Source organism: Spea bombifrons, chromosome 10 (assembly GCF_027358695.1).
Source record: "Spea bombifrons isolate aSpeBom1 chromosome 10, aSpeBom1.2.pri, whole genome shotgun sequence".
Taxonomy (NCBI): domain Eukaryota; kingdom Metazoa; phylum Chordata; class Amphibia; order Anura; family Pelobatidae; genus Spea; species Spea bombifrons.
Genome location: NC_071096.1, coordinates 16,871,036 through 16,881,858, shown reverse-complemented (window position 1 = coordinate 16,881,858; position 10,823 = coordinate 16,871,036). Strand labels below are relative to the sequence as shown.

Below are 10,823 nucleotides of genomic sequence, written 5' to 3'. Positions count from 1 at the left end.
TGATTCAGGATTGAAATTTGAAGACATTTAGAAGTTGTGTATGTGGAAGGAAAGGCATGTGTGCCTATTGCTTTACTCGACAGATGTCGCAGCCTTGTCTTGTGGAAAAGTGAATCTTGGGCAACAGGGTTTTCAGAAGGTTTAAGGTAAGCAAAATGATCTCGCTTGAATGGTTTCAGGATCCACACAGATTGAGAGGAGCAGCAAAGAAAGTGAAGAAAAAAGTTTGTACCATCTTATGTAGGAAGACATTTGGAAGTTGTGTTTGCGGAAGGAAAGAAAGGCCTGTGTGTCTATTGCTTTACTCGACAGATGTCGCAGCCTTGTCTTGTGGAAAAGTGAATCTTGGGCAACAGGGTTTTCAGAAGGTGTAAGCTTAGCAAAATGATCTCGCTTGAATGGTTTCAGGATCCACAAAGATTGAGAGGAGCAGCAAAGAAAGTGAAGAAAAAAGTTTGTACCATCTTATGCCTTCTCTATCAGATCCCTTCAAGACACAAAATATCGGACCTTTGCTGCCTAGGAAGACCTTGATTATAGTTGTTACCTTTGAACCTTGAGACTCGTCAATCATTGAGACGCAAAGGGTTTGGACAGAAAACACTGCTAATTTGAAATGTATAGGGTGAAGGGAAAGTTGTCTCTCTGCTTTGTGTTTCACAGGTGGCAGACCATTATGACCCGAGTCAGTCTTGGAGAGGTGTGTTTTTTTTGTTATTGCTTTCATGACTGTTGCAACAATGTATTTGGATATGGTGGTATCTCTTGTGAACATTTTAACCCATCAGGTACATAGAAGACGGCTTCAAGATACAAAGCTTCTCAGTCGTAAGACTTTTTGATTATGTATGTTCTACAATAAAGCCTGTGTGATTTAGGATTAACGTAGGAAGACGTTTAGAAGTTGTGTATGTGGAAGGAAAGGCCTGTGTGTCTATTGCTTTACTCGACAGATGTCGCAGCCTTGTCTTGTGGAAAAGTGAATCTTGGGCAACAGGGTTGTCAGCAGGTGTAAGGTAAGCAAAATGATCTCGCTTGAATAGTTTCAGGATCCACATAGATTGAGAGGAGCAGCAAAGAAAGTGAAGAAAAAAGTTTGTACCATCTTATGTAGGAAGACATTTGGAAGTTGTGTTCGCGGAAGGAAAGGCCTGTGTGTCTATTGCTTTTTTCGACAGATGTAGCAGCCTTGTCTTGTGGAAAAGTGAATCTTGGGCAACAGGGTTTTCAGCTGGTGTAAGGTAAGCAAAATGAGCTCTCTTGAATAGTTTCAGGATCCACAAAGATCGAGAGGAGCAGCAAAGAAAGTGAAGAAAAAAGTTTGTACCATCTCCTCAATCGGCATGTTTAGGAAGCTTTGTTTAGCGGTATTTGAAAAGAAGGTTCTTTGGGGAATTGAACAGATAGAGGAGACATGAATGGATATTGTTTCTGAGATGATGGCAAAAGCCAGTGTATCTTGTACTCAACACATGTGGCAGCAGTGTTCTGGGAGAGATGTGTCCCATGCCCTAAATATTAGAGCGTTATGAGGTAAGCAGATTGTACTGTTAGGATGTCTTTCACAAGTCACTTTATTTAATTTGGAGCAACAAAGTTGATGGTAGGCATCACACGCTACACAGTCTGGTTTGTGCTGTAATTCCTTTTCAAAATCCCTTCTCTCATTTCATCACAAAATGATGTGCACCCAAACATGTGTACCTAACATTTCAAAAGGTCCATGAATTGTCAGTTGTGTCTCTTGTTTGTGCGGGGAATGTTCTTATGCCTTCTCTATCAGATCCCTTCAAGAGACAAAAAATCGGACCTTTGCTACCTAGGAAGACCTCGATAATAGGTGTTACCTTTGAACCTTGAGACCCGTGAATCGTTTAGACGCAAAAGGTTTGGACAGAAAACACTGCTAATTTGAAATGTATCTGGTGAGGGGAAAGTTGTCTCTCTGCTTTGTGATTCACAGGTGGCAGACCATTATGACCCGAGTCAGTCTTTGAGAGGTGTGTTTTTTTTCTTATTGCTTTCATGACTGTCGCAACAATGTATTTTGATATGGGGGTATCTCTTGTGAGCATTTTAACCCATCAGGTACATAGAAGACGGCTTCAAGGCACAAAGCTTCTCAGTTGTAAGACATTTTGATTATGTATGTTCCACAATAAAGCCCATGTGATTTAGGATTGAAATAGGAAGACATTTAGAAGTTGTGTATGTGGAAGGAAAGGCATGTGTGCCTATTGCTTTACTCGACAGATGTCGCAGCCTTGTCTTGTGGAAAAGTGAATCTTGGGCAACAGGGTTTTCAGAAGGTGTAAGGTAAGCAAAATGACCTCGCTTGAATGGTTTCAGGATCCACAAAGATTGAGAGGATCGACAAAGAAAGTGAAGAAGAAAGTGTGTACCATCTTATGTAGGAAGACATTTGGAAGTTGTGTTTGCGGAAGGAAAGAAAGGCCTGTGTGTCTATTGCTTTACTCGACAGATGTCGCAGCCTTGTCTTGTGGAAAAGTGAATCTTGGGCAACAGGGTTTTCAGAAGGTGTAAGGTAAGCAAAATGACCTCGCTTGAATGGTTTCAGGATCCACAAAGATTGAGAGGATCGACAAAGAAAGTGAAGAAGAAAGTGTGTACCATCTTATGTAGGAAGACATTTGGAAGTTGTGTTTGCGGAAGGAAAGAAAGGCCTGTGTGTCTATTGCTTTACTCGACAGATGTCGCAGCCTTGTCTTGTGGAAAAGTGAATCTTGGGCAACAGGGTTTTCAGCAGGTGTAAGGTAAGCAAAATGATCTTGCTTGAATAGTTTCAGGATCCACACAGATTGAGAGGAGCAGCAAAGAAAGTGAAGAAAAAAGTTTGTACCATCTTATGTCGGAAGACATTTGGAAGTTGTGTTCGCGGAAGGAAAGGCCTGTGTGTCTATTGCTTTACTCGACAGATGTAGCAGCCTTGTCTTGTGGAAAAGTGAATCTTGGGCAATAGGGTTTTCAGCAGGTGTAAGGTAAGCAAAATGAGCTCTCTTGAATAGTTTCAGGATCCACAAAGATCGAGAGGAGCAGCAAAGAAAGTGAAGAAAAAAGTTTGTACCATCTCCTCAATCGGCATGTTTAGGAAGCTTTGTTTAGCGGTATTTGAAAAGAAGGTTCTTTGGGGAATTGAACAGATAGAGGAGACATGAATGGATATTGTTTCTGAGATGATGGCAAAAGCCAGTGTATCTTGTACTCAACACATGTGGCAGCAGTGTTCTGGGAGAGATGTGTCCCATGCCCTAAATATTAGAGCGTTGTGAGGTAAGCAGATTGTACTGTTATGATCTCTTTCACAAGTCACTTTATTTAATTTGGAGCAACAAAGTTGATGGTAGGCATCACACGCTACACAGTCTGGTTTTTGCTGTAATTCCTTTTGAAAATGCCTTCTCTCATTTCATCACAAAATGATGTGCACCCTAACATGTGTACCTAACATTTCAAAAGGTCCATGAATTGTCAGTTGTGTCTCTTGTTTGTGCGGGGAATGTTCTTATGCCTTCTCTATCAGATCCCTTCAAGAGACAAAATATCGGACCTTTGCTGCCTAGGAAGACCTCGATAATAGGTGTTACCTTTGAACCTTGAGACCCGTGAATCATTTAGACGCAAAAGGTTTGGACAGAAAACACTGCTAATTTGAAATGTATATGGTGAGGGGAAAGTTGTCTCTCTGCTTTGTGATTCACAGGTGGCAGACCATTATGACCCGAGTCAGTCTTTGAGAGGTGTGTTTTTTTTCTTATTGCTTTCATGACTGTTGCAACAATGTATTTGGATATGGGGGTATCGCTTGTGAACATTTTAACCCATCAGGTACATAGAAGACGGCTTCAAGGCACAAAGCTTCTCAGTTGTAAGACATTTTGATTATGTATGTTCCACAATAAAGCCCATGTGATTTAGGATTGAAATAGGAAGACATTTAGAAGTTGTGTATGTGGAAGGAAAGGCATGTGTGCCTATTGCTTTAGTCGACAGATGTCGCAGCCTTGTCTTGTGGAAAAGTGAATCTTGGGCAACAAGGTTTTCAGAAGGTGTAAGGTAAGCAAAATGATCTCGCTTGAATGGTTTCAAGATCCACAAAGATTGAGAGGAGCGGCAAAGAAAGTGCAGAAAAAAGTTTGTACCATCTTATGTAGGAAGACATTTAGAAGTTGTGTTCGCGGAAGGAAAGGCCTGTGTGTCTATTGCTTTACTCGACAGATGTCGCAGCCTTGTCTTGTGGAAAAGTGAATCTTGGGCAACAGGGTTTTCAGAAGGTGTAAGGTAAGCAAAATGATCTCGCTTGAATGGTTTCAGGATCCACAAAGATTTAGAGGAGCAGCAAAGAAAGTGAAGAAGAAAGTGTGTACCATCTTATGTAGGAAGACATTTGGAAGTTGTGTTTGCGGAAGGAAAGAAAGGCCTGTGTGTCTATTGCTTTACTCGACAGATGTCGCAGCCTTGTCTTGTGGAAAAGTGAATCTTGGGCAACAGGGTTTTCAGCAGGTGTAAGGTAAGCAAAATGATCTCGCTGGAATGGTTTCAGGATCCACACATATTGAGAGGAGCAGCAAAGAAAGTGAAGAAAAGAGTTTGTACCATCTTATGTAGGAAGACATTTGGAAGTTGTGTTTGCGGAAGGAAAGAAAGGCCTGTGTGTCTATTGCTTTACTCGACAGATGTCGCAGCCTTGTCTTGTGGAAAAGTGAATCTTGGGCAACAGGGATTTCAGCAGGTGTAAGGTAAGCAAAATGATCTTGCTTGAATAGTTTCAGGATCCACACAGATTGAGAGGAGCAGCAAAGAAAGTGAAGAAAAAAGTTTGTACCATCTTATGTAGGAACACAATTGGAAGTTGTGTTTGCAGAAGGAAAGGCCTGTGTGTCTATTGCTTTACTCGACAGATGTCGCAGCCTTGTCTTGTGGAAAAGTGAATCTTGGGCAACAGGGTTTTCAGAAGGTGTAAGGTAAGCAAAATGATCTCGCTTGAATGGTTTCAGGATCCACAAAGATTGAGAGGAGCAGCAAAGAAAGTGAAGAAAAAAGTTTGTACCATCTTATGCCTTCTCTATCAGATCCCTTCAAGACACAAAATATCGGACCTTTGCTGCCTAGGAAGACCTTGATTATAGTTGTTACCTTTGAACCTTGAGACTCGTCAATCATTGAGACGCAAAGGGTTTGGACAGAAAACACTGCTAATTTGAAATGTATAGGGTGAAGGGAAAGTTGTCTCTCTGCTTTGTGTTTCACAGGTGGCAGACCATTATGACCCGAGTCAGTCTTGGAGAGGTGTGTTTTTTTTGTTATTGCTTTCATGACTGTTGCAACAATGTATTTGGATATGGTGGTATCTCTTGTGAACATTTTAACCCATCAGGTACATAGAAGACGGCTTCAAGATACAAAACTTCTCAGTCGTAAGACTTTTTGATTATGTATGTTCTACAATAAAGCCTGTGTGATTTAGGATTAACGTAGGAAGACGTTTAGAAGTTGTGTATGTGGAAGGAAAGGCCTGTGTGTCTATTGCTTTACTCGACAGATGTCGCAGCCTTGTCTTGTGGAAAAGTGAATCTTGGGCAACAGCGTTGTCAGCAGGTGTAAGGTAAGCAAAATGATCTCGCTTGAATAGTTTCAGGATCCACATAGATTGAGAGGAGCAGCAAAGAAAGTGAAGAAAAAAGTTTGTACCATCTTATGTAGGAAGACATTTGGAAGTTGTGTTCGCGGAAGGAAAGGCCTGTGTGTCTATTGCTTTTTTCGACAGATGTAGCAGCCTTGTCTTGTGGAAAAGTGAATCTTGGGCAACAGGGTTTTCAGCAGGTGTAAGGTAAGCAAAATGAGCTCTCTTGAATAGTTTCAGGATCCACAAAGATCGAGAGGAGCAGCAAAGAAAGTGAAGAAAAAAGTTTGTACCATCTCCTCAATCGGCATGTTTAGGAAGCTTTGTTTAGCGGTATTTGAAAAGAAGGTTCTTTGGGGAATTGAACAGATAGAGGAGACATGAATGGATATTGTTTCTGAGATGATGGCAAAAGCCAGTGAATCTTGTACTCAACACATGTGGCAGCAGTGTTCTGGGAGAGATGTGTCCCATGCCCTAAATATTAGAGCGTTATGAGGTAAGCAGATTGTACTGTTAGGATCTCTTTCACAAGTCACTTTATTTAATTTGGAGCAACAAAGTTGATGGTAGGCATCATACGCTACACAGTCTGGTTTTTGCTGTAATTCCTTTTCAAAATCCCTTCTCTCATTTCATCACAAAATGATGTGCACCCAAACATGTGTACCTAACATTTCAAAAGGTCCATGAATTGTCAGTTGTGTCTCTTGTTTGTGCGGGGAATGTTCTTATGCCTTCTCTATCAGATCCCTTCAAGAGACAAAATATCGGACCTTTGCTACCTAGGAAGACCTCGATAATAGGTGTTACCTTTGAACCTTGAGACCCGTGAATCATTTAGACGCAAAAGGTTTGGACAGAAAACACTGCTAATTTGAAATGTATATGGTGAGGGGAAAGTTGTCTCTCTGCTTTGTGATTCACAGGTGGCAGACCATTATGACCCGAGTCAGTCTTTGAGAGGTGTGTTTTTTTTCTTATTGCTTTCATGACTGTTGCAACAATGTATTTTGATATGGGGGTATCTCTTGTGAGCATTTTAACCCATCAGGTACATAGAAGACGGCTTCAAGGCACAAAGCTTCTCAGTTGTAAGACATTTTGATTATGTATGTTCCACAATAAAGCCCATGTGATTTAGGATTGAAATAGGAAGACATTTAGAAGTTGTGTATGTGGAAGGAAAGGCATGTGTGCCTATTGCTTTACTCGACAGATGTCGCAGCCTTGTCTTGTGGAAAAGTGAATCTTGGGCAACAGGGTTTTCAGAAGGTTTAAGGTAAGCAAAATGATCTCGCTTGAATGGTTTCAGGATCCACAAAGATTTAGAGGAGCAGCAAAGAAAGTGAAAAAGAAAGTGTGTACCATCTTATGTAGGAAGACATTTGGAAGTTGTGTTTGCGGAAGGAAAGAAAGGCCTGTGTGTCTTTTGCTTTACTCGACAGATGTCGCAGCCTTGTCTTGTGGAAAAGTGAATCTTGGGCAACAGGGATTTCAGCAGGTGTAAGGTAAGCAAAATGATCTTGCTTGAATAGTTTCAGGATCCACACAGATTGAGAGGAGCAGCAAAGAAAGTGAAGAAAAAAGTTTGTACCATCTTATGTAGGAAGACATTTGGAAGTTGTGTTTGCGGAAGGAAAGAAAGGCCTGTGTGTCTATTGCTTTACTCGACAGATGTCGCAGCCTTGTCTTGTGGAAAAGTGAATCTTGGGCAACAGGGTTTTCAGAAGGTGTAAGGTAAGCAAAATGACCTCGCTTGAATGGTTTCAGGATCCACAAAGATTGAGAGGAGCGGCAAAGAAAGTGAAGAAGAAAGTGTGTACCATCTTATGTAGGAAGACATTTGGAAGTTGTGTTTGCGGAAGGAAAGAAAGGCCTGTGTGTCTACTGCTTTACTCGACAGATGTCGCAGCCTTGTCTTGTGGAAAAGTGAATCTTGGACAACAGGGATTTCAGCAGGTGTAAGGTAAGCAAAATGATCTTGCTTGAATAGTTTCAGGATCCACACAGATTGAGAGGAGCAGCAAAGAAAGTGAAGAAAAAAGTTTGTACCATCTTATGTAGGAACACAATTGGAAGTTGTGTTTGCAGAAGGAAAGGCCTGTGTGTCTATTGCTTTACTCGACAGATGTCGCAGCCTTGTCTTGTGGAAAAGTGAATCTTGGGCAACAGGGTTTTCAGAAGGTGTAAGGTAAGCAAAATGATCTCGCTTGAATGGTTTCAGGATCCACAAAGATTGAGAGGAGCAGCAAAGAAAGTGAAGAAAAAAGTTTGTACCATCTTATGTAGGAAGACATTTGGAAGTTGTGTTCGCGGAAGGAAAGGCCTGTGTGTCTATTGCTTTTTTCGACAGATGTAGCAGCCTTGTCTTGTGGAAAAGTGAATCTTGGGCAACAGGGTTTTCAGCAGGTGTAAGGTAAGCAAAATGAGCTCTCTTGAATAGTTTCAGGATCCACAAAGATGTAGAGGAGCAGCAAAGAAAGTGAAGAAAAAAGTTTGTACCATCTCCTCAATCGGCATGTTTAGGAAGCTTTGTTTAGCGGTATTTGAAAAGAAGGTTCTTTGGGGAATTGAACAGATAGAGGAGACATGAATGGATATTGTTTCTGAGATGATGGCAAAAGCCAGTGTATCTTGTACTCAACACATGTGGCAGCAGTGTTCTGGGAGAGATGTGTCCCATGCCCTAAATATTAGAGCGTTGTGAGGTAAGCAGATTGTACTGTTAGGATCTCTTTCACAAGTCACTTTATTTAATTTGGAGCAACAAAGTTGATGGTAGGCATCACACGCTACACAGTCTGGTTTTTGCTGTAATTCCTTTTGAAAATGCCTTCTCTCATTTCATCACAAAATGATGTGCACCCTAACATGTGTACCTAACATTTCAAAAGGTCCATGAATTGTCAGTTGTGTCTCTTGTTTGTGCGGGGAATGTTCTTATGCCTTCTCTATCAGATCCCTTCAAGAGACAAAATATCGGACCTTTGCTACCTAGGAAGACCTCGATAATAGATGTTACCTTTGAACCTTGAGACCCGTGAATCATTTAGACGCAAAAGGTTTGGACAGAAAACACTGCTAATTTGAAATGTATATGGTGAGGGGAAAGTTGTCTCTGCTTTGTGATTCACAGGTGGCAGACCATTATGACCCGAGTCAGTCTTTGAGAGGTGTGTTTTTTTTCTTATTGCTTTCATGACTGTTGCAACAATGTATTTGGATATGGGGGTATCTCTTGTGAGCATTTTAACCCATCAGGTACGTAGAAGACGGCTTCAAGGCACAAAGCTTCTCAGTTGTAAGACATTCTGATTATGTATATTCCACAATAAAGCCCATGTGATTTAGGATTGAAATAGGAAGACATTTAGAAGTTGTGTATGTGGAAGGAAAGGCATGTGTGCCTATTGCTTTACTCGACAGATGTCGGAGCCTTGTCTTGTGGAAAAGTGAATCTTGGGCAACAGGGTTTTCAGAAGGTTTAAGGTAAGCAAAATGATCTTGCTTGAATGGTTTCAGGATCCACAAAGATTGAGAGGAGCGGCAAAGAAAGTGCAGAAAAAATTTTGTACCATCTTATGTAGGAAGACATTCGGAAGTTGTGTTCGTGGAAGGAAAGGCCTGTGTGTCTATTGCTTTACTCGACAGATGTCGCAGCCTTGTCTTGTGATAAAGTGAATCTTGGGCAACAGGGTTTTCAGAAGGTGTGAGGTAAGCAAAATGATCTCGCTTGAATGGTTTCAGGATCCACAAAGATTTAGAGGAGCACCAAAGAAAGTGAAAAAGAAAGTGTGTACCATCTTATGTAGGAAGACATTTGGAAGTTGTGTTTGCGGAAGGAAAGAAAGGCCTGTGTGTCTTGCTTTACTCGACAGATGTCGCAGCCTTGTCTTGTGGAAAAGTGATTCTTGGGCAACAGGGATTTCAGCAGGTGTAAGGTAAGCAAAATGATCTTGCTTGAATAGTTTCAGGATCCACACAGATTGAGAGGAGCAGCAAAGAAAGTGAAGAAAAAAGTTTGTACCATCTTATGTAGGAAGACATTTGGAAGTTGTGTTTGCGGAAGGAAAGAAAGGCCTGTGTGTCTATTGCTTTACTCGACAGATGTCGCAGCCTTGTCTTGTGGAAAAGTGAATCTTGGGCAACAGGGTTTTCAGAAGGTGTAAGTTAAGCAAAATGACCTCGCTTGAATGGTTTCAGGATCCACAAAGATTGAGAGGAGCGACAAGGAAAGTGAAGAAGAAAGTGTGTACCATCTTATGTAGGAAGACATTTGGAAGTTGTGTTTGCGGAAGGAAAGAAAGGCCTGTGTGTCTATTGCTTTACTCGACAGATGTCGCAGCCTTGTCTTGTGGAAAAGTGAATCTTGGGCAACAGGGTTTTCAGAAGGTGTAAGTTAAGCAAAATGACCTCGCTTGAATGGTTTCAGGATCCACAAAGATTGAGAGGAGCGACAAGGAAAGTGAAGAAGAAAGTGTGTACCATCTTATGTAGGAAGACATTTGGAAGTTGTGTTTGCGGAAGGAAAGAAAGGCCTGTGTGTCTATTGCTTTGCTCGACAGATGTCGCAGCCTTGTCTTGTGGAAAAGTGAATCTTGGGCAACAGGGTTTTCAGCAGGTGTAAGGTAAGCAAAATGATCTTGCTTGAATAGTTTCAGGATCCACACAGATTGAGAGGAGCAGCAAAGAAAGTGAAGAAAAATGTTTGTACCATCTTATGTCGGAAGACATTTGGAAGTTGTGTTCGCGGAAGGAAAGGCCTGTGTGTCTATTGCTTTACTCGACAGATGTAGCAGCCTTGTCTTGTGGAAAAGTGAATCTTGGGCAATAGGGTTTTCAGCAGGTGTAAGGTAAGCAGAATGAGCTCTCTTGAATAGTTTCAGGATCCACAAAGATCGAGAGGAGCAGCAAAGAAAGTGAAGAAAAAAGTTTGTACCATCTCCTCAATCGGCATGTTTAGGAAGCTTTGTTTAGCGGTATTTGAAAAGAAGGTTCTTTGGGGAATTGAACAGATAGATGAGACATGAATGGATATTGTTTCTGAGATGATGGCAAAAGCCAGTGTATCTTGTACTCAACACATGTGGCAGCAGTGTTCTGGGAGAGATGTGTCCCATGCCCTAAATATTAGAGCGTTGTGAGGTAAGCAGATTGTACTGTTATGATCTCTTTCACA

At 41.4% G+C, this 10,823-nt stretch overlaps 1 long non-coding RNA gene across 1 annotated transcript; it reads left to right on the top strand.

Moving 5' to 3' along the window:
- Positions 1–8,976: 8,976 nt before the first annotated feature.
- Positions 8,977–10,563, top strand: LOC128467412 (uncharacterized). Its single transcript, XR_008345718.1, has 2 exons — positions 8,977–9,133; positions 9,359–10,563. It is a non-coding gene; the product is annotated as an uncharacterized LOC128467412 (long non-coding RNA).
- The last annotated feature ends 260 nt before the right edge of the window (positions 10,564–10,823 follow it).